The sequence below is a fragment of the Triturus cristatus genome, unplaced genomic scaffold (assembly GCF_964204655.1).
Source record: "Triturus cristatus unplaced genomic scaffold, aTriCri1.1 SCAFFOLD_828, whole genome shotgun sequence".
Lineage (NCBI taxonomy): Eukaryota > Metazoa > Chordata > Amphibia > Caudata > Salamandridae > Triturus > Triturus cristatus.
In genome coordinates, this window is record NW_028188453.1 from 54,244 (window position 1) to 78,871 (window position 24,628).

Sequence of the window (24,628 nt, forward strand, 5' to 3'; positions counted from 1 at the left end):
TGTTTCTTTTGGGCTCCCCTGATTGCTCGGGTCTACCCTGACTCCCCTTCTTGTGGTGAGTCTCCTGGATCTTGCTGGTCCCAACCGTGCACCTTCTTGACTTCCGACATGGGTCACATTTGCCAAGGTTTGTTGGTGGTCCTGCCGGACACCGACCCCTCAACACTTGACATCCTTTGTGGGACAGCTCGTATCTGGGTCCTCGTCATCCTCAGCATCGCCTGGTCCTTAGCAGCTGCAGAGTCAAGTTCATCACCATCCTTCCTAAAGCACCCAACATCGGAGGGCATTCGTCTTCCAAGTCTGCTGGTCACCCCTGACTGACATAGACTCTGCCACCTCTGCTTTCAAATAGTCCTCATCAAGAATCCACATTTGGATTCCTCTGGACACTTTCTCCTCTTCCAGCAGCTGCACTTTTTCTGAAGTCCTCCATTGGGTTTTATGGCGTTTTCCGACATTACTTCACACCAATGCAACCGGCTTCCCTGGGATAGGTAACTTGGGTACCACAGTATCCAGGGGTGGGGGGGCTCTCCAACCTTCTGTCTTCCATGGGGTTTCTTCAGGGTCCACTAGGAAGGGTCCCTAATCTCTACAATTCCAACCGCGACTTGCACTTGTACGGAAGACTAAGTATCGTTGGTTCTAAGTAATAAACATTCAAAAAGTAATATTTTTATAAACAATTGGTCTTGGATTTAGCCCCTTGTGTGCTTATGACGAGCCCAGCTCGTCATGAGGCACAGTGGAGCTGTGCTCATGACGAGCTGGGCTCGTTATAACGCAATGTAAACAAATCAGTATGGAGGAACAAATAGACCAAAGTTATTTAGACAAGGATACTTTTAATTATCCTTTCGTGTGTATTAAATTCACATCTCATTCTTCATTTCTTTTGCTGAGCATGTATAACAAACATATATTTACACAACACAACCTATATACATAAAACGTAAATACGCTACTATCCAGAAATAAATATTCAATTAAGGGATCCACCTTTCAATAGTGTGGACTTCCACGAGAGCATATACATTGCATCGGAAAAACATTATCTCCAAAAAGTTTTAAAGGCAATGTAAAAGTCATAAGTCCCAACACAATCCAAATTTTTTACAAGCCCTCTTTGACACCAAAATGTCGACGCGGTCGCGTTTCAGCCAATTAATCCCTTTTGGCCTCTTCAGGACAAGGAAAGCAGCAACAATCTACATAAAAAAGGAAGCACATTGGGATAACATATACATTCTGTGAACCCTTCTAAGCTCGCCTTATACTATACAGGTCCATCACCTTTAACGTGAAGCGTAGACATGAAAGTCCCACCACAAATGAGAAAAGGAAATGAAGTGAGAAAAGGAAAAATAGGCCGATTCCTGGTGACACGAATAGTCTATAGTACTATCTTACTTACAAAGAATTATTAGGTGAAACGATGAACTAGAGGGCGACAGTGAACCTCGTTCTACCAATAAAGGAAGGTGAATCTTGACAGAAGGTGATTATAAATCTCCATCCCCAACAGAACTACATGTCTTTATAGCAAAACCAAATGGTCTAAGAAGAAATTATAACTGGACAAAAGTATCTAAACACGCCTTTTTGCGGGAAATACCTGTGGCCCGGACTAACCTCGAGTCGACATAACCGCTCATCGAAACAATTATACTGGCAGGAGCGTGAGTCCAGCCCGTCCGGTTACGTTTCTATGGGGGGCAATGAGAAATTGTTGAGGCAATATTCTAATAACTACCGTAGTTCTGTCTCTAAACAGAATAAATATCAATATAAATACCTGGGTCTAGTGGCAATGATACCCCCTTGTCTGTATGCAGAATTCTTCAACGGGGGGCAGTCCGGTTTGGTAGCGAACTAAATAAAACAATACACGAGATTAACTGAACGAATACCCATCACGAACAGCCGTTCACTTAAATGCGTTTCTACACAAACCGGTGGAGGGGACAAGCCTCAGAAACATGTGTGCTTACCTAAGTATTCTGCCAATTTCAAAGACTAATTCTCTCTCTTTACATCCTCTCACGTATCCCGCAGTTCGAGTGGAGTTGTTTGGGGCGGAGAATCAGAGCCTTATGACCTCGTTTGAAACAGAGACAAAGGACTGCAATATTTCCACGAAACGTCAGGCAACGAATCGGCCATATTGGAAAAGAGCTATGCTTAAATAAAATCATAAACTAAACGATCCTCCTAGACTTCCGGGAGAGTGGCCGCTATGTGTGTGGTGTAATCGGGGCTTATCAGACTGTGCTATAAACCCAAGTATTGGCTAGCCGCTTCTCTTATATAAACGGCACGGAACCCACGATTTATCTATATTCTAAAAGCTTTACAAAGCTCGGGATCGTGTGCCAGTCCTTCCGAAAAATATGGAGGGGAAATAACCTCTCAGGGTTTAGTAAGAAAAAATAAATGAGAAAAAACGAATTATGAGCAAAAGTGCGGAAAATTTAGAGTAAAACACCCGAAGTCTTTTCCATGTGCAAACACAAAAACAAAGTAGCAAGGAGACCTGTAAATATCAAGGCTCACATTCTAAAAATACATGTTATTAAACATATATGCATATAAGCATTGACATACAAACATCGTAACTGTACATGCGGAGTACTCATCTGACCTGATAGAATACGTTCGTCAATCCTGCATCCTAGACCTAGAGTGATGAATAAAGCTATTATTGTATCAGTGCCCAGATTTCATCTCTATCATTTAGGCCATCTATAGCTGTCCGATATTTTTCAATAAGTCTCGCATTCTGACGATTCAGGGTACTTTGCAAGGTGGTTTTGTTCATAGGTCGCATGACCAGCAGAACAGTCCACCTCAATTCATCCTCATTATGTCCGTTTTCAACAAAATGTTGAACCAACGGAGCACCTAAGGTTCTACACCGAATTCGTGATTTGTGTTGCTGAATCCGGAGTTTCACAGCTTGGGTAGTTTGACCGATGTATTTTTTTTTACACGGACATTCAATTGAATAGATTACATTTTTCGAATTACAATTCGAAAAGCTCAATTGTATATGTTTTTGAACCCCAATTGTAGTAAATTTAGAGTCACTTGTTTGGAGACATACTACACAATTCTGACATCTAAAGTGGCCCTGTACTGGTGGTAGTCCCATCATAGTTCTTACATCACTTTTCGGTGCTGATGGTCTAGAGGCCTTAACCAGGTATTCTCTCAGGTTTTTTCCTTTTTGGAAGGAAAAGAGCGGTTTAGCCAACCCTAATTGGTCAATCAGTCGCCAATTTCTTTGGATAATCTGCCTTACTTTGTTGGCCTTGGCATTATAAGTCAACACACACGTGAGTTGATCCTTCTTTTCTCTATTCCTGGGTGTTAACAAGGTTTCCCGCGGGGTAAACCAAGCTCGTTTGAGTGCATTCCTGACCAGTTTTTTTGGGTATCCTCTGTTACAAAGCTTTGTCTGTAAAGTGGCTGCATTAGCAAAGTAGTCATTTTTATTTGAACAATTCCGACGTATTCTAAGGAATTGCCCATAGGGCAAATTGTCTTTAAGGTGTCGTGGATGCCCTGAACTGTATGCTAGGAGGGTGTTTCTATCCGTAGGTTTTGTGAATAAACTAACCTCTAGTAACCCATCTTTATTTTTGATCTTCTCCGCATGTACAGTTACGATGTTTGTATGTCAGTGCTTATATGCATATATGTTTAATAACATGTATTTTTAGAATGTGAGCCTTGATATTTACAGGTCTCCTTGCTACTTTGTTTTTGTGTTTGCACATGGAAAAGACTTCGGGTGTTTTACTCTAAATTTTCCGCACTTTTGCTCATAATTTGTTTTTTCTCATTTATTTTTTCTTACTTAACCCTGAGAGGTTATTTCCCCTCCATATTTTTCGGAAGGACTGGCACACGATCCCGAGCTTTGTAAAGCTTTTAGAATATAGATAAATAGTGGGTTCCGTGCCGTTTATATAAGAGAAGCGGGTAGCCAATACTTGGGTTTATAGCACAGTCTGATAAGCCCCGATTACACCACACACATAGCGGCCACTCTCCCGGAGTCTAGGAGGATCGTTTAGTTTATGATTTTATTTAAGCATAGCTCTTTTCCAATATGGCCGATTCGTTGCCTGACGTTTCGTGGAAATATTGCAGTCCTTTGTCTCTGTTTCAAACGAGGTCATAAGGCTCTGATTCTCCGCCCCAAACAACTCCACTCGAACTGCGGGATACGTGAGAGGATGTAAAGAGAGAGAATTAGTCTTTGAAATTGGCAGAATACTTAGGTAAGCACACATGTTTCTGAGGCTTGTCCCCTCCACCGGTTTGTGTAGAAACGCATTTAAGTGAACGGCTGTTCGTGATGGGTATTCGTTCAGTTAATCTCGTGTATTGTTTTATTTAGTTCGCTACCAAACCGGACTGCCCCCCGTTGAAGAATTGTGCATACAGACAAGGAGGTATCATTGCCACTAGACCCAGGTATTTATATTGATATTTATTCTGTTTAGAGACAGAACTACGGTAGTTATTAGAATATTGCCTCAACAATTTCTCATTGCCCCCCATAGAAACGTAACCGGACGGGCTGGACTCACGCTCCTGCCAGTATAATTGTTTCGATGAGCGGTTATGTCGACTCGAGGTTAGTCCGGGCCACCGGTATTTCCCGCAAAAAGGCGTGTTTAGATACTTTTGTCCAATTATAATTTCTTCTTAGACCATTTGGTTTTGCTATAAAGACATGTAGTTCTGTTGGGGATGGAGATTTATAATATCCTTCTGTCAAGATTCACCTTCCTTTATTGGTAGAACGAGGTTCACTGTCGCCCTCTAGTTCATCGTTTCACCTAATAATTCTTTGTAAGTAAGGTAGTACTATAGACTATTCGTGCCACCAGGAATCGGCCTATTTTTCCTTTTCTCACTTCATTTCCTTTTCTCATTTGTGGTGGGACTTTCATGTCTACGCTTCACGTTAAAGGTGATGGACCTGTATAGTATAAGGCGAGCTTAGAAGGGTTCACAGAATGTATATGTTATCCCAATGTGCTTCCTTTTTTATGTAGATTGTTGCTGCTTTCCTTGTCCTGAAGAGGCCAAAAGGGATTAATTGGCTGAAACGCGACCGCGTCGACATTTTGGTGTCAAAGAGGGCTTGTAAAAAATTTGGATTGTGTTGGGACTTATGACTTTTACATTGCCTTTAAAACTTTTTGGAGATAATGTTTTTCCGATGCAATGTATATGCTCTCGTGGAAGTCCACACTATTGAAAGGTGGATCCCTTAATTGAATATTTATTTCTGGATAGTAGCGTATTTACGTTTTATGTATATAGGTTGTGTTGTGTAAATATATGTTTGTTATACATGCTCAGCAAAAGAAATGAAGAATGAGATGTGAATTTAATACACACGAAAGGATAATTAAAAGTATCCTTGTCTAAATAACTTTGGTCTATTTGTTCCTCCATACTGATTTGTTTACATTGTGTTTGCTTTACCCAGGTATAGGAGGGTTATTGATGGGTACACCCCCTAACTTTTTGGGCTCGTTATAACGGTCGCGCTCCGCCCACGTGCGATTGATTCCCTGCCTGTGCGGGAGAATCAATTAGTGGGCGGAATCGTGACGAGCTCAGCTCGTCATGAGCACTGCTCCACTGTGCCTCATGACTAGCTGGGCTCATCACAAGCACAGCGCCGCCGCCGCCCCCGCCCCCTGCGCCGCGGGGGAATTACCCCCGCGGCGAAGGGATTAGTGAGTGAGTGTGTGTAATCATCATGTGTTGCGTGAGTGTGTACAACAAATGCTTCACAGGATTACCAAAAATGAATATGTCCTTCTGTAATGAAACTGGTGCTCATGTTAAGCACTCTGATACCTGATTTCTCGGGTGTAGTTTGCGCTATATAAAACAAAACAAAAATGCAATATCACAGCTTTTCAGTATAAAAAGTTGACACAGTGCATTTTTCAAACAGTTCAATGTCAACCTATGGAAGATTTTTCTTTTTTTGTTTTTGTTTTATATAGCGCAAACTACACCCGAGACATCAGGTATCAGAGTACTTTACATGAGCACCAGTTTCGTTACAGAAGGACATATTCATTTTTGTTAAGCACCGGGAGATTAAGTGATTTGTCCACAATCACAGGATGTTAAGCGTCGTTGCTGAGACTCGAACCCGGTTCCCCAGCTTCGAGGTCGACCCCTCTAGACGTAAGGCTACATCCTCTCACCAAGTAAAGCAATCAAGCAATTTCACAGGTAAGTACACAACTTACAATTCCAGTCTTCGGGTCGTAGGATTAACACTGGGCAAGGGACAGGTAAGTGTAGAGACAGCACCACCAGCAGCACTGGAACAGCCGGGCGCAGAGGTCAAATTCAGTCACTGGAGCCCAATGTTAATCAAAAGAGACTGGGGCCCCTCAAAGAGGTGCCAGTTGAGGGTAAGTAAAATCAGAGTTGGGGGTCAATCTCTGTGGGATTTGACCAGCACTAGTTGGGGACGAGGCAGCACTAAACACACACCCTCAGCGGCACAGAGGCGGACAGGTAAAGAGGGCCATTAAGATTTTGAACAAAGGCTGTAGGCTCGGACCAGGAGCTGGATGAAGGAAACCAGTGCCTCTGGAGGTAAGCTGGGGTGCTGAGGAACTAAGGGGCACTGTCTATTGAGCTCCACAAGGCCTGGGCGCTGTGAGTGCAGGGGTGTCTTTGGACGTCAGAAAAGTCTTACAAGAGCAGGTAGCTGTTGGGGGACCCTTGGTATTGAGTTTGTCGTGGGGTCCAGCAGCGGACACTCCGGAGTGAACTCGAACTCAGGACTGCTGGGGAACCTCCGTGGGGCTGGTGGACCACTTTGACTCAGGCCAGAGGGCCAGAGGCGTCGGGTGCAGAGGTAGGTCTGGAGGTCTCCCTTTTCCAACGAGGCCTCTCTGAAACTGTTTCCTGACTGTGGATCATGATTGTGCCGTTTTCCAGAGTCAGGAAACCCCACAGGCCACCAGGATCCAGTGGTTGGGGGGTCAGTCTGTGTCGTGTACATTCCTACCTCCCCTCACACCGGGGGGGCACGTTCTTTTTTTAAATATGTGTTTTTCCCCTGGGGCTGTAGTCCCACCCCAAGAGTGTTTAAAAATGATTTCTTTTTAAAAGGGTTATGAAATTGTCAGAGGGGCATCCTTCTTGACAAAAGGGCAGACCCCTGTTGGGACCTGATTGTGTTTTGGGAATGTTTTTACCTTCCCATGGGGGGTCATTGTGCCCCCAGGGAAGGTAAAAAAAGAACAAATTGAAAAACATTTTTCATAAAAAGTGAAACTGTTATGGGATCGGCCCTACTGACAAGCAGGTTGATCCCTTGTTGGGCCTTTTTATGGGAAATGTGTGTTTCCCTATGGAAAAGCAGGTATAACTACCTCTACCTAGTCGCAACTGAGAATAGCCACCAGGGAGACCAATTATCTCTGCAAATAACTGTCATTTTGATCACCCTTCTATCTATCAGGATTTCTCCTGTTGCCCTATGTGCTCAATCTACCCTCTCACTGCAGGAACAGCACCAATTTCATCACCAAGGAGGGTGGGATACCCTGGCAATTAGGCTTCAAATTAGTAACCATGGATGTGGTGTAGCTTTATAGATGCATTGACCATGATCTGGGGATCCAGGCGTTTAGGCATTTTTTCCATGACAAAGCCATGTATATGTATGATCACTCTATGATGTTACTCGAAATGGTAAGATTCTGTTTAAAAAATATTTTTTTTCTGTTTACTGATGTGTGCACCACCAGCTGCTTGGGACTGAGATGAACAGTTGCTTTGCTCCAAGTTGTGCAGGGATTTTTCTTGGGTTGGTGGGAGGAACAAAATGTGTGGGGTAAGAAAAATGAGAGATGGACCAGGCATATAACGTGTTGGACTTGTTACATCGATTATCTTTTAATTATCTGGGATGGTCCTAAAGATCAGTTACACCAGTTTTTGGCACAAATTCCACACAATAACCTCAACCTGTCATTTGTACACAAGATACATGACAGTGAGATGGATTTCCTTGACGTAAGATAGTTGATGTGATGGCACACAGCAGCCTTTTCCTCAAGAGCACAGCAGGTAACAGTATGCTTCACACACATAGCCATCACCCCAAGAACCTTCGGGCCAAACAGAACAGCAGCACGGTACTGTCATACCGAGAAGAATGACACAACAGATTTAGAGCCAGAGGTTACCCCCGAAAGGTTCCCAAAGCAGCCAGTGAGAAAGCCAGCAGTATGACTAGCGACAGCTGTTCGCAGAGAAGGGAAAGAGCAAGGAGGGCCCTACCAAAGTCAGTCCTATCACCTCTTTCAATAGTAAGTCCGATACCATCATGCATATGGTCATCTGGTTAAGCCAGACCTCATGATGGAGGCTGTTGGAAAGTGGATTATTAGTAGTTGTAAATGAACAGCTACCACTGGCAATAAGGTCACTAACACAGTATAGGGCTCAGAGTTTTCTCCGAAAATTATTCCCATGCCTAACTCTAATTCAGTAAATAATTAAGACACAAATCACAATAAAAATCCAATATCAATTTAAAAAACTGGGAAATATATTTATCTTTAGAATGACACCAAAACAAAAAAAAGTCAATGTAGGGGACCGGAGATATGATTTTTTAAAGATTTAGCACTATATGGCACATAGAAACCTATAGCGCCAATTGGGACATGTGGTTGCACTAGACCGGAAGAAATTCAAAGTTTTGGGCTGCCTGTGATAGAGCCCTGTATGGCTACCCCTCGAAGTAGGCCTCGGTCAAAGTTTTTACCTTCTGACAGAAAAGTTTCAGGAGTTTTTCTGCTATCTGTCCCTCAAAGCTGTCAGCCAGTCTAGATTCGGTGAGGGTTCACTAGCTTGCCTCACAACAAGCTCTCGGTCAAACCTATGGAAGTCAGAACTCTGGAGCTTTTCAGCCAGACGAGCCAGAGATCCAGGCCGGCACACCGTTAATGGTGGGCAGCTTAACTCTTGCAATGGGTCCTGGTCACCTTTCCTACATTCAGAGCTTTTTCTAAAGGGGCCCCTCAAACCTCTTTAACAGGCTGGTTCAATGAGGTTTCGCTAACTTGGGTTTAGATGAGCTCAAGATCAAACTCTGGAAGTCATACCTCCATAGCTTTTCAGCAGTGGAACCTTGTTGGCTTGCCGGGTCGCGGTTGAGGGTTGCCAGCTGTCAGTCCACTTACAGAATATTTTTTCACAGTTGCTCTAAAGTTCTTCAAACTTCTGGAACTTCTGCCTAAAGTTCCTCAGCGGGTCCTAAAGGGCCAGAACATACTCCAAGGGCCTGGAAGCTTCAAGATGAGACTAGAAAGTTTGGGACTTCAGTCCACTTGGACAAAACTTGGACAAAACTCTTAGAAATTCACTGGTAGTACTCCAGGCTAGGGAGTCTTGGTGGTGATGTTCCAAGTGAGCTCTGTTAACCTGTAGCTTGTAGGGAGTCCACTCCTTAGACCTTTTAAAGCAAGGTAGGTCCACAGGGCTGTAGTTCCAGATTGTGCAGCAGGCGCAGTCTCTCAGAGTGCAGTATCTAGTTGGGGCAAATCAAACATCCAGCATGGACCATTCTTCTTTCCTTGGTTTTAAGCAGCAGATCTGAGAAGATCTGCCCCTCTGAGATACTTATTCAGTGCTTTCTTGGTCAAGCAGGAGGGCACACCTGTCCAATGAGGTGAAGCACCTGGCTTCTTCTGCCTGTTCCCTTCTTCTTTTGAAGATCATTACTTATGACCCCTCCCCCTGGCTCTGGCATTCCGATGCAGCAGAACCCTCTCCTCCCAGAATGGCTCTTTCACCCCAGTGGCTACTTATCACCTATTCAAGGCAGCCTGGCTAATCCATTTAACTCTGGCCAAGCAGGGCAGAACACTAGAAGGCTAAACTAGAAAGTCTTAACTTCTTTTCTATACATTTTAGGATAAATCCAACAATATCATATTGTTGGATTTATCAATATCATTCTACTGAATCCTTGAATTATATTTTTGGGATATTCCTATTGTTAGTTATTAATTAATCCTTCCTTGCCATGCTAACCTATGTGGGTGGAGATCTTCATTGGGGCAAATTATCCAATACCACGGCTAATGAAAACATCTTTTATAAGGACCATTCCTATATTTATAGGACCCCCACACCTCTGGAACACATGGAATAGACTTCAGGGGTTCTGAAAATGTAAACATATTGCAGATTCTCACTCAACAGGGCTCCTAGCACAGACTCGATTTTGGAAAGCACTTTACTGTAATGTGGGAGGTGAAATGTGCAATATCACAAACCCCAGGCCATCGAAACCTATTTTATAAGGGTCCTCCTTATAAGTGCCTGGCCCCTACCCCTGGGACACCTAGGGGAGACCATGGGGTTTCCTAATATTTGCCATAATATTGTAGTTTATTAATTGCCCTACACACCAAAGTCATGTTTGGGCACACTTTGCATTTTAAAAGCAGTCATGCAAGACAGGGCTGCTTTTAAACTGACCTCAGGCTTCAGCAGGGCACACATGCAAGTGCAGAAAGGCTACTGCCCTCTAAACATCCATGGCCTAATATATACTAGGGACTTCTAATATATACCCGGGACTTAAAAGATAGTTTAATCCCCCTGTCCTATTATGTACTAGAGTCTTATAGTGGAGCTCATGCCAATCATAGGGGTACTGTAACCCATAGTGTTACCTAGAGTATGCAGGTTTTTTCACTGGATTCTAAGTGTTTTCTCAGCATAGCACAGAGCCCTGGGACAGTCAGAGTAAGTTACCACCAGTACCTGTCAGCAAGAAAATGGGGGTACCCAGGGGCAAAGTGCCAATCCATCCTTTGATAACATACAGTAAATCAAGATCCATTAGAGACATCCAAGTGTACAGTTCCACTGGTACACAAGGTTGAAAGGAGGGTTGGCTGAAAGAGCAATGTGACTTTTACAAGCAAGGAATATGTAAAGCACGAAAGGGGAGTGGCAACCATGGGACATAAAGTTTACCAACAGGCATAATACATACCATCAATAAGTTTATACCTTAAGCAGTGACTATTGCATATATGTTTTACTATGTCCATGTGGTTTTCCGATATGTGGGTACAACCATTGGTCTGTTGAAGAAGAGAGTACTGAAGCATTACAGGGTGATAAACCCTGACATTTTGTCATTTTTTTGGAATAGACAAGATCACCAGGAGTATATGAGGTGGAGACAGAGAAAAGAAGTGTCAAAATAGCACGTACCAAGATAAGCTTACACTGGTGGAGAACCGCCGAATACCTAATCTCAGATGTATTTTCTCCAATCCCAAACACCACTGGGGACTAGACGTAGTCTGCCCACAGTAATGAGGGGGAAAGGGGAATGGGATGAAAGAGAGACTGCCACTGTGGTGCGTCTTCTACAGAATATCCCTGCTCTGGACTTCCTGCACCTGAAACTACAAAGCAAAATATTACTTCGTTCCCCAACTCATACACTAGGCTCTCATACAACTAATTGACTTTACAACTGAATTCTTTACCTGTAAACTCAGTGGAATTTGCCTCTCTCTTATTTGTTTGAAAATCAGTATTGTAGTTCAGTTTTCTTATAAGAAATTTTCGCAGGCAATTACAGTCTCTTAATATTCTTATACTTTTTCTCTCACAGGTGCTGCAGTCTTTGCAAACTGACAGATGATAGAGATGGTAAATACAAATATATATATATATTTATAGCTACTTGAAGAATTGGCATTCAAGCTCTGTTAGTTGAAGATTTTAGAATTATTACGCAGCTGTGGGTGAGTAAACATGCTGTGCGCTATTAGTAATAATTTTCTTGTCTCTGTACAAAGTCAAAATGAAAACAGTCTCTTAAGGGCACTCTGCTCATGCGCCAGCTCTGCAAAATGACTCTAAACTCTCAGGCAAATTGTCACCCAGGAAAAGAACACAAAAATATATTTCCAGAATTACAGTCTCAACGATAAAAAAAAAAAAATGGAAATGAAGTGACTGGAAAAGCCAGACCTTAAATTCTTGGAAAGGTAACACCTGATTTCTCCAGCAAAGACCCAATTAAGCTGCTTCCTCATCAAAGACGACGGTTGAAGTGCGCCCCACCTCAGGTGGGAGCGCGCGAAACCGTTACGCTGTTGAAGACTGCCAAAAAACACTAGAATAAAAACCTTCCCTACTTGCGGCCGCCATCTTGGAATTACGACACAACGGCTGGAAATGAATATTTAATGCTGGCATTGGAAACGCTTAGCCACCAGTTTTGACCAGCTAAGGGGTGATTTCCTGCAATATACATTCCGCCCAAACTTAGAAAGAAAAGGGAAACGGATCGCAGGCAGATAAACTTGCTCAGTCCTGACAGCAAGCTTTGATTGGTGGAGTTACATTATAATATTCTTTTTCCCAGCAAGTCACCCTGGGGACTCAATGAGGATGAGGAGCTCCATGTGCACATCTACTGATGTGGGCTTTGACTGTGATGACTCTTCCCCTTTCTTGATGGCATCACTTGGACGGTCTCTCATTTCTGTGAGAGAAAATGTCTCGATACATTCTTGCAGATAATGTCTGGAGTTGTGAAGCATTTGGTTTTTTCGGTTTGGTTGTTTTTCCAGTAGCTGCCGGTCCATGGGTTCTTCATTGTCACTTTATTGTCTTTTTGACATGTGACACAACTCACGGTTAAGAGTTGGATACATTGTTTTCCCAAGGGCATTTTATTTGTCAGTGTGCACATGTATATTGTTTTTATATACTTAGTTTGTTTGTCCTGTTAGCTATGTTGTGTACTGTTGCATGCTTATCAGTCAATCACACAGATTTATTCGATCTTTTGTAAACAGACCATAAAAGCTCATAAATACATACAAAATTTCAGATACCAAAAATATACATATATACATAGTAAAAATAGGTATTAAACAGATTTGCTGTGATTCAAATAAGACCTTTAAAATCATTTATAAAAAACAGTTAATGATTAAAATTGCACCATACAACTAAGATGTGAGCCGCCTTTTTCCTCTTCCTAAAACAGGCCCATAAAAATGAAGCGACACAGAAACATACAAATGGGTCCAATAAGGCCTTCAGAAAATACATGGCGACCCGACATTGCCTAACATGATAGTGCCTCAAGATTGGGAGTATAAATGTTTTCCTTTCCTCAGAATAATACAATATGTAAGTCTGACTGCACAGCATGGTTATTACAAGCGCAGGGAGCAAGATCTGCTAATCTGTATTTATTTTGTGGGTATCCCAGGAGTAACTGAATCATATTCAGTCGGAAGCGCAAGAAAATAAATCTGTGCTGCGTGTTATTTATACGAGCTAAATAATGAAAACCTTCTCCTGATATTGGTGGGACCAGATCATATGCAATGGAGGAATGATGGATACGTTTTTTTTTCTCCCTTGGGGCATATTTTAATCTTTGGGAATATAAATCCGTTAGCCATTTCTTCATGACCTCTTTACAGGAATCAGGGTCCTGAAAAACATTTCCCAGCCCTAGAGCTTTCAGTTCAGTTTCGACTTAATTTAGCCACCCGATCCTTTTGTAGTGATCTAGGTGACAGCATTCCCTAATGATAGTTTGGGTCAAGTCCACCCTAATTCTCTGCCATATTGAGAGCCACAAGAGGACTGGGGCCAATCTTATGGTATCATTCAAATAGGGATGCCCCAATTCAAGATGTAAAATGTAATGTGGGGCTGTTTGGGGTAAAGACGCATGATTTTTAAAGAAGGAATCTTCCATTTGCTGTAACCAAGCAGCATGAAACCATCCCCCAAACACCTGCTCCATATGTTATGGCTGACTTTGTTTTTGCTAAATAAATATTTGTAATTGCATCTAGTGGGAATCCTCCCAATTTTTTTGCAAATCTCTTAACAGCCTTAAGGCTCCTTTGTATACCCTGGCCTCTTGTTTTCACTAATTTAGACCACATGTGATCCTTATCAAAGAGCACTCCAAGATATGAAAAGGAGTCAACCACCTCAATTTCCTTACCTGCCAGCTGAAAGTGGGGATGTTTCTCAGCTCTAGTCTCTCCGGCCACAAATATAAATAATTTGGATTCATTGACTTTTAGATCAAGGGAGGCCATGACGCTGGCATAAGTTTTGATTAATTTTTGTAAGGCCAACCCCGATGTAGCCATCAGTAACGTGTCATTGGTGTACGCCAAGATCAGGAGGGGAGTTTGATCGAATTGGGGCATGTCCAATGAGAGAGCAGACAGGGAGGACTTGACTCTGTTTGTATTGATTTAAAAGAGAAACGGGGTGAGCACACACCCCTGTCTGACTCCCTTTTCTATTTTAAATGACGAGTGCACTCCCCCTTCCTGCCATACCTTACACAAGCAGTGGTGTTGGCATACAGCTGAATCCAATAATCGCCGGGTCAATGCCCATACCCTTCATCAAGGACCACAGCCTAGAATGTGAAACACAACCAAAGGCTGATGTTAAGTCCAAGAAGGCCATGTATAGCTTCCCGTTTTTAGCCTTAGTGTACTTCCCTATCGTTAGGGAGAGGTTTAGGCACTGGTCGACTGTCCCCATACCTCTGCGGAACCCATATTGTACCTTCATAATTATGTTATGCGTTTCTGCCCAATCCTCCAATCTGGCCAGGAGGGCCCTCCCCATTAGTTTGGCAGTGGTATCTAGGAGAGGTATAGGGCGGTAATTCTTAGCAGATCCCCTATCCCCTTTTTTTATAAATTGGCACAATTACGCTCTGTTTCCATGATGGAGGTGGGCCTACTATCTCCACATGCCCTGGTCCCATTAATCTTACAAAGGTGAATATTAAAATCCCCTGCCCTTATAAGATTCACATTGCCCCCTTTTTTCTCTTTGTACAATTTCTCGATCTCCAAACACTAAAGCATTTGTCTGAGGGAATGGCTGGAGAGTGGAAGGTGAAAAACCCCATAAAAAAGGGAGGGTCTTTTGCCCAAGTTTCCTGGAATAATACTATCTGCATGGATTGCCACTCATTTAGCCAATGTGGGTTAACCATTTTGGAGGCTAAAGTTGCCACATTCCATGATACCATGTTCACCCTAGTTACCTCAGTATTATTCATAGAGAGTAGTAGGGTCTGCCATGTCCCTGTAAACTTGGCGCTACAATTTCAGCTGCGGGGGCAACCTCAAAGGGTAATGTTACGGGTGAAGGCATCAGTGGGCTACACTCTACTGGGGCCACAGTAGTTGGCCAGGTGAGTAATTGAGGTGGTGACAGGGTAAAAGTGCTCCAGCGTGGAATTTCCTATCCTCCCTTCGTCACAAACCAGATACCATACTAACGCTTTCACTCAATACATTCATTGGTGGGGCCCATAACACCAACACTCACACACTCTCATTTGTTCTGTTCTTACAGGAGAGATAGATGTTCCAAACGCTGGCATTAAAAGAATATCTTATAATCTAATGAAATTCTATTTACATAAACATACACTAAATATCCTTAATCCAACACATTTTAATCCTGAATCTCAAGATATTCCTTCCACTTAGTCGATGGATCAATTTAGTTGAATTTGGAAAAGTGATTCTAATCCTTTTCATTTATATTCAGATGATAATAAATAACCCAACACATTTGCTTGTTAATCAATAATATTTTTATCTAATAAATGCAAACTTTTAGTAAGAATTTTTAATCAATCCACAGAACATCATAGTTACCTAATCTGGCTATTAGTCGCCCTCTTAAGTCAATCAATTCGTCATGCAGCACGCTACAGTCCCAAAGATTGGTCTGGACCATAAACGTGTCCGCATCAATCAATACCCATCAGTCTAAGAGTCCTCATTTCATCAGGAAAATGGGCAGCAATTTAGTCTGTCAAAGATTCAGGGAAACAGCTGTCCTGCAGTGTCACCGTCCTCTCCGTCAGCATAACGTCAGGAAACAGGAAAAAGAGCTACACAACTCACTATTCTACCGTCTTTTTATAATGAAATTAATGATAAAATGTAGCCAAAGTCAGTTTTAGGCACTTCTGATTGGTTGGTTAAGATCGTCCGTTTCGGTTTCCTAAAGTCTATGATGTCACACTGTCAGACATGATCCATCCGGTTTTGCTAAGATTGTCCATTGTTAAAGCTCTTGGCAGAAGTCCAGTCACGACCTTGTCAGTGGTACATGCTGTGTGGGTCATCTTGAGGCCACTTGTTCAGGAGCCTGGAGCATGCGCACTTAGTTGGAAACCTCGTGGAATGGTAGCTGTTTCGTCATGTCCATGGGTCGGCCATTTTGTCATAGGCCAAATTGGTCAAATTAAGCAAAACAAACACAAAAAGTCCTAATTTTAATATTAATACTAAGAAAATCACACATGTTAATGGAAATAAGATTTTACCTATCAAGGTACTACCTAAATTTACTAAGAAATCTTTAATAGAAAATATTTTCTTAATAATCTTTTCCCAAACACCTTCAACCTCCAGTGGTGCAATTTCGTCATGCAAATCAGTGTTATTTTTAATATAAAGTTTCAAATCTTTACTTTCGCCTGGTATGTAAGCACAACAATGTTGGACTTTCAACATTCCACAGACTCCACCCTCTTTTGCCAATAAAACATCAAGGGCAAGTCGATTTTGCATTACCATGGCACGCATGGCAACCATTTCAGTATTTACCAATAAAAATCCTCCAGCGGTGCTTGTTGACAAGCGATCCACTACTGTTGACAGTTTTCTAATTTTATTTGCATTCAGAGATATTCCCACTGCTGGTATCAATGCTCCAAAGATATCACCTACAATTTCTGACCAAGATTCTCTCTTTCTACGTGCTAAATAACTACCTAAAGTATGTACACCATCTTCTTCTCTTTCCATGTGAAAGATCTTTGGGAAAACCAGGCCTACATAACATGTGCCATACCAATGGTCTGGCAAACGATAATACGCCCTGTTCCCACCGATAAAATATAATCCTGGAAAAACTGGATCATTTCCTCCTTTAAATCCCCATCCACCCATGATTCGGTATGTATCATGGCACTCACTGTTACCTACAAAGTAATTGTCATATGCAGTCTTATTCCTCCTAATACACAAATTTCCTTTCTGAGGCCAATCTAAAGCCATAGTTGGACTAGCTTCTTCCTTCAAGTGTTTTTCCATATCTACATCCCAAATTGTCTTTTCTGTCTTTCCTTCAGAGACCTTCCTTTGCATTTTCAGTCTTCTTTCTTCAACCATATCTAAAAAAGTCCTTTCTTTAAACTGCAAGTCAAATTATTTCTATATATATATTGTAATGTTAATTCTTTAGTTTCTAAGAAAAATTCACCTAATACCTTTGCAGGTCTTACCCTATTTAGTTTGTTAATTGACGGTACTTGTGAAAATATGTTATCTATATCTGAAAAATAATATTCTAACTTCCCTGTTCGATAAAATAAACTAGCTATTACACTAAATGTTATTGCATAAGTTACAGGAAGGTGGTGATAAGTCACTCCCTCCGAAACAGATGCAGTTAACTGCATACAGACGTAGCAGTCCCTCATGTCCATTTTCTTTACATATTCATACAGTAATTTCGAAAATACATTGTTAGAAAAATCAGTTATTGATCTGTCTTTATGCATATAAATTTTATCTATTCTAGTGTGAGCTATCTTTTGAATCTGCTCTATATTAGTCTTGTTTTCACTATGTTCTCCTATTGTGTCAAAGCTAACCTTAAATGTAATCATCAATGTTAATATACTCCATAGAAGCATTAGTAATCCTGTACAACAACAACACATTTTACACCATCGTTTCAAAAATATACATCTACTTTTTCTATATATAGGATTTCCTGAACATCCGTCTCTTCTCCAATATCGGATAAGATAACTCTCAGGATTTCCGATTCTTCGTCTTCCTCAACCACTTCAGGTATAGTCACCTCTGGATTTTCTTGGCTATCTGCCTCTTCTTTAATTTCAGGCAGGGCTACATATGTCCATTCTGGCGACTTATACTTCTGGTTAAGCTTCCTCGTTCTTTTGCTTTCCTCAGTTACAACTGTTTCTTCGTCTTTTGATTTTTCTTGACTCGTTATTTCATTCACCTGTTCAGCTCTTGGTGATTTTACTTTTGTTAGTCGGTATCTCAACTTCTTTATCTTATTCTGCCAAACTTCATCTTTTGCTGATCTTTTCAGTTTATTTCCTTTATCATTCTTTTCAGTCTTCCAAGCTCTCTTTCTTAAGACTCTACCTTCTGGTATTTCGTCTTCACTTTCTTCCGACTCTGTTTCAACTTGCTTTTTCCTTCCAACCTCTTTTCTCTCTTTTACTTCTTTCGTTCTCCCTACTTCTGTCCCTCCTCGGGTTTCTTGCGCACAATCTTCCTGCTGGCTACTTGGCCCTTTCTCTAACTGGATGTTGGAATTCCCTACACCTCCTCGGGGGTCTTCCGCAAGAATCTTCTCCTCTCTCTCTGTATCTAGTACCTGCCCATCTAATTTCGTTACTTCAGGTGGAATTTCTCTCAATTTTTCATCTGGAATTTCTCTATCCACAGCTTCTTTAATTGTCTTTTATCTGTCTTTTTCTTTTCTCGAATGTAAAGTTGCTTGTTCAGTCTCTGAGTCTGAGCTGGTATCAGAAATTTGCAATCTTCTTTTCAAGGAAACACTTCTCGGGACGACTGTTTGATCTATCTCCAATTACCCCCTTTCAGGGTTTTCTTTTGTTCTTGTCTCTTCTTCGTCTGATTCAGTACTTGATTCTGTCTCGTCAAAATATTCCTTTTCTGTGCTATCCACTGGATTTCGGATTCTCAACGTGTTACTTGCATGAATCCAGTTTTTGATTCCAGCACACTTTACAGCTGTAGTTGTAGTCAAAATCACTTGTCGTGGTTTTCCCCACCTTGGAACCAAACAGTTTCTTCTTCTGTGTACTTTGATACTTACCTAGTCTCCTGGGCTCAGGTCATGAGCTTGCTTCTTTTCAAGGGTGGTGGCATCCGCTCCAACCTGATGAAACACAGAATGAACTGCGTCAGCCAGACTTTTACAGTAATCCAACACCATGTCATCAATTATAGGCAACAGCTTGTTGACTGGTATGAACACGTGGGGCATGGCTCTTCCCATGATAATTTCATGGGGGCACAGCCCTGTGGTTCTGTCTGGAATTGATCTAATTGTCATGAATAATAGAGGCGATGACATCAGGCCATTTCATACCCGTGGCTAAACACATTTTCCCTATCCTGTTTTTGATAGTAGCATTCATTTGTTCCACCACACCAGAAGCTTCTGGGCGATAGGCACAATGTAGTTTTTGCTGTACACCTGATGCTTCACAAATCAGTTTTATGATCTCGTTCTGAAAATGTCCTCCTCGATCTGATTCAATTTTTACTGGGAACCCGAATCTGGGAATAAATTCCCTCAAAAGCTATTTTGCCACTGTGATTCCATCATTTCTTCCCATTGGGTAAGCTTCTACCCATCTTGAAAACAAACAGACCATAACTAGAACATACCTCAACCTGTTACAAGGAGGCATTTCAATGAAGTCTACTTGCATTCTGGTAAAAGGTCCTCCTTCTTGACCTATTGTTCCTAGACTCACCACTGTCTTTCTTCCTTGGTTATATTGCTGACATATGAGACATCTCTGACATAGACTTTCTGCTACAAGTCTAAATTTTGCATTGTACCAGGTCTGTTTAAACGACCTTATCATGGCATCTCTCCCTATATGTCCCTGTCCATGATACATCCGTGCCATGGCAGACATCATGCTATCAGGCATAACTGGTCTTCCATCCCGATAGACCCATACATGATCCTTCTCTCATGGTGCACATCCTGCTTTTACCCACTGTTTCATTTCCTCATCTCCTGCTTCTTCCTGTACTTGTCTCACTTCCTCCCAGGTACCCACAATGTTAGTAAACAGTATGGAGCAAGAAGTCACTTCCTTTTCCTTTACCCTATTGATTGAATTCTGATTTCGTGCACAGTATTGAGCCATATCGTTAGCGTATGTAATCGCCAGACTGATTATGTGCAGCACACTTCACAACAGCCAATTGCTTAGGCAGCTGTATCGCCTCGAGCAATTTTCCAACCACTTCAGCATTCTTAATGGGCATTCCACTTGATGTCAGAAATCCTCTCTGTAACCATATTTGGCCAAAGTCGTGCACAACACCAAAACCATACTGGCTGTCAGTGATCACAGTCACTCTCACACCTTTCCATCTTACATGCTCTAGTCAAAGCAACAAGTTCAGCTACTTGGGCTGATTTCACTCCTTTCAGATAGGATGCTTCCATTACTGCTGCAACCGTGCATTCTGCATATGCTGCACTCAACATTCCATCATCTGTTCTCAAGCAAGAACCATCTACAAACATCACAAAATCACTTTCTGACAATGGTACATCTTTTATATCTGGACGTGGCTTGGTACAGAAATCTAGTACATCCAGACAATCATGATCTGCTTCATCTCCGACTTCCACTTTCTTAGCATCAGGCAATAATGTTGAAGGATTCACATTCAAGCACCTCTCAAGGCTCACATTTGTTGCACCTAATATGACTTTCTCATATTTAGTCAGCCGACTATGTGTCATGTATTGAGTGCGACTCCTTGTTAAAAGGATTGCCACATCATGAGGTACAAACACTTTCACAGGATATCCCATCACAATCCCTTCACTTTGTTCCAGGCTTCGACAGGTAGCAGGTACTGCTTTCAAGCACCCAGGTAAAGCTACAGCTACTGGGTCTAATATTGCTGAAAAGTATGCAATTGGCCTTCTTAGTTTTCCATGTTTCTGAATTAATACAGAAAGTGCACATCCATTCCTCTCACTGCAATACAACTCAAACTCCTTCTCATAGTCCGTCATTCCCAATGCTGGCGATTAGGGAAAAATTACATATCCATTGACGACAATATCCAACCATTCCAAGAAACATCCTTACCTCTCTTTGTGTCATAGGGGCTCTCATTCCTTTTATTATCCTGATTCTGTCCATTGTTTTTTTCCTCAGGCCTTTTTCGAGGTTATGGCCTAAGTAATGTACTTCTTTCTTACAAAATTGTAATTTTGATGGTGACACCTTAAGTCCTTCATCAGCCAGATGATTCAACAATGTTATAGTGTCCGTTACACAGGCCTCGCGAGTCTTCGGCGCCACAAGTAGGTCGTCGATATATTGTACTAACACTGAATTCTCGGGCATCTCTAAACTTTCTAAAGATTTCTTCAGTATCTGATTAAAGATTGAGGGGCTTTCTGTATACCCCTGTGGAATTTAACTCCATGCCAAAATACGCTCGCCAAAACGAAATGCAAAAATCTGCTGGCTGTCATGGTGCAATGGAATGGAAAAGAAAGCATGGCATAAATCAATTACTGTATACCATTCTGCGTCATGGGGAATCTGATACAGAATCACAGATGGATTCGGTACAATGGGACAACATGGCACAACAATTTTATTTATTTTTCTCAAATCCTGTACTTTCCTGAACTTGCCATTTGGTTTTTTCAGTCCCATAATTGGGGAATTACAAGGACTACTCATTATTTCCCTTAAAATACCTTGTTTTATCATTTTCTAAAGTATAGGGGTAACTCCTTCAATTATCTCAGGTGTCAATTTATATTGTGGAATATTCGGATAATTTATTCCCTCTTTTACTGTTATTTTTACTGGGTCTACATTTCTCATTAGTCCCACATCTTCTCCCGTGAAGTCCCAGACTTCTGCCTTTACAGTTTGTTTCAATTCTTTGGGTAGGTCATCAGGATTAACTACAGCATAGGCTTCAGTAACCTCTGTTTCTCTGTTTGCCATGGTCATCTTATACAACACATCTTCATAAGGGGTCTCAAATGCTATACCATCAGAAGTACAGAATATACTGCAATTCATTTTGTACAATAAATACCTTCCTAACAAATTCACAGGACTGGTATCGCACACAACAAAGCGGTGCATTTCAGAAAATTTCCCTATGCTAACCTTTACAGGTTCTGTCAGATACGTTTTAATCTGTCTGTTGGATACACCAACTACTTGAATCGTTTCATCCTAACAGTTGCTCTAGTAGCACCAGTATCTACCAGGAAAGTAACATTTTCATTATTTATCTTTCCATCCACAAATGGGCCTGTCTGGTCTACTTCTAGAGTTGCGCCAAGTACGCACTCTTCTCCCTCCCTTCGGCACCGTCAATAACCTTCTTCAGAATCGCTTGCATCGCGTTGTAGCCAATACTGCGAAACAGCGTTAGCGCGCAGCAGCTTAGTTACCTGTTCTTCATTGTAGAATCCTGTTTCATTACTATATTTCTGGGAGCTTTTGCTCTGTGGAAAAGGTGGTTTTGGCACCTGATTCTGTTGGGTTACAACCTGCTGCTGTCGCTGCGGTTGACCACTCACCTCATTCTGCACCTGTGGATTCAATGACGTATTTTCATTGTTAGTACAAGGAGGAAATTTACACTCAGATTTCCAATGCCCTATCCTACCGCAATTGTGACATGGGAATTTCTTTTTGGCTTCTTCTATGTTAAAATTTCCCTTACCTTTCCCAGGAATGAACTTTTTGAGACCTATGTGATTCGCTTGTTCCACTAACTGGGCTTCCTGTCTCTCTGCCACTTTTACTTGTGCCCACATTGCTTTTTCTTTTAACTTTCGTTGTTTGGCCTCAATATCATCATTGAAATATTTTGCATGTGTCAATACTTCATCTATTTTCTTGATTTGCCAATCTACAGTATGTTGTTTGATCATCTCAATAATTTCTGGACGTAGACCATATACAAATCTATATAAAAAATGACTCAAGTCCTTTTCGCTCAAATTTTCATCACCACTAAATTGTTTAAAGGCCAAAATCAACCTCTCATAGTAGGCATGTACCGACTCCTTACTTTCCTGATGAGTTCTGTCAATCTTTACCCAATCTGTTTCTTTAGGAGGTACTTTGTTTTTCAAAAAGACAATGACCTGCTCGTATTTCTTCATTACCTCGGGGTCTGGGGCTCCTGTCTTTGGATCCCTAGGATATTCTTGTGTGGTCCAATTTATCATAAGTTCACATTCCGTCCATAAATCTGCTGGTACTATTATGTCAAACAGGCTGTTTAGATCAATCCAAAATACTTTGGACAATTTTACAAATCTGTCCACCTGCCTATACCACTCAACGGGTTTTTCACGTAGTCGAGGGAAATCATTTGTGATTGACAAAATATCTTGTCTAGTCCATGTGACATGTACATATCCTCCTCCTGGAATTTCTCTCATAGGGCATTCTGTTACTACCTTCTCCTTTTCTCTAACAGGGAAAGCTGCAAAAGTTTTGTCTAAAGCATCATCTCGTTTTCGATACCATCTGCTTCTCCATTTGTCCACATCTCCCCATTTCCTCAGCAGGATAATTATTTCCTAAATCTGACTCATTCGTCCTGTGGTATTCAAATTTCAATATCCTTTTCAGTGAAATCTATTTGATATGGTTTCTGTAGGGCCTTTACCTTTTCAATGTCTATACCCATTTCATTTGCTACTTCTTCTAATCTTTCATGGAGACTTTTTGCTCTCCAAGTTATGCTTTTACACAGAAACAGCAACTCCTCATCCTGGTAAGTTTTTAACTTCTCTGTGGGAATAGTTGCTCTCCCAACTCTTCCAATACCATTCATAGTTTGGCTACATCTATTGATTGTGATTCTTTGTCTTTTCTCTGCAGACTTCTCAACCATTCGCTCAGTTCTTCTGAAGATGGGCCTACTGGTTTCTCTACATTAGTTGGTTCTAAGTCCCTTTGGGTTTCAAATACTGATTCCATCTTCACAGTAGGGCTTTCTGCTACTTGGGGTTATTTGAGGCATTTGGCTCCATCGTACCCATTGTCTGTCTCCATTGATTCTCATTTGAGCTCTGCCTTGATTTTTCAATTTGTTTATTACTGTTATAAGGAACCATTAAACAATGTTCACTATCCTTCTGTTTGTCAAAAATAGGCATTACAGGGCCTATAGTCACTGGAACAGTTACAGCTTCTAAATTTTTGGTTAATTCTCTTATCTTTTCAGTTAATTCCAAGGTTGTTTTTGCTAACTCTGCTGAATTTTCACTACTCATTTTATCATCTGATTTTCTCTCTATTTCTCCCATTGTTTTACTTTCCCCTAATTCTTGAGGTACTTGTTCTGTCTTAATGACTCGCAAAGTTTCTCTCATTGGGGCACTTGGTGTCAACATTTCAGATTCTGGTTGATACGGAGGTGGATTTTTATAAAACATATCATCAAGAACATCATCCTCTAGTTCGTTCACTCCATACCCCTTAGGTTCTAAATTATGTCTTTTTTCTGTACATTTTTTCCCTCCAACTCCTTCAACCATTCTTACAGGAAACAACCCATCGGTCATACTCGCATTCCGCCACCTTCTCATTTGCTCATCATGAGTATCATGCCCGTATCTGCCAAACATGTATTTATACCTTCCACCACTCCTCTGCCATGCATCTCATTTTCCC

At 41.5% G+C, this 24,628-nt stretch overlaps 2 long non-coding RNA genes across 4 annotated transcripts; one reads left to right on the forward strand and one right to left on the reverse strand.

Moving 5' to 3' along the window:
* Positions 1 to 837: 837 nt before the first annotated feature.
* LOC146768988 (uncharacterized) lies at positions 838 to 2,052 on the reverse strand. The gene is made up of 4 exons (XR_014976533.1): positions 1,995 to 2,052; positions 1,799 to 1,875; positions 1,636 to 1,709; positions 838 to 1,211 (listed from the first exon to the last, which is right to left on the reverse strand). It is a non-coding gene; the product is annotated as an uncharacterized LOC146768988 (long non-coding RNA).
* Positions 2,053 to 4,145: 2,093 nt separating this feature from the next.
* Positions 4,146 to 17,993, forward strand: LOC146768989 (uncharacterized). Of its 3 annotated transcripts, XR_014976532.1 has the most exons (6): positions 4,146 to 4,289; positions 4,409 to 4,485; positions 4,575 to 4,648; positions 5,073 to 5,281; positions 11,714 to 11,751; positions 17,905 to 17,942. It is a non-coding gene; the product is annotated as an uncharacterized LOC146768989 (long non-coding RNA). The 3 variants fall into 3 exon arrangements; XR_014976530.1 differs by lacking the exon at positions 5,073 to 5,281 and having other exon boundaries at positions 4,147 to 4,289; positions 17,905 to 17,993; XR_014976531.1 differs by lacking the exons at positions 11,714 to 11,751; positions 17,905 to 17,942 and having other exon boundaries at positions 4,147 to 4,289; positions 5,073 to 5,446.
* Positions 17,994 to 24,628: the final 6,635 nt, after the last annotated feature.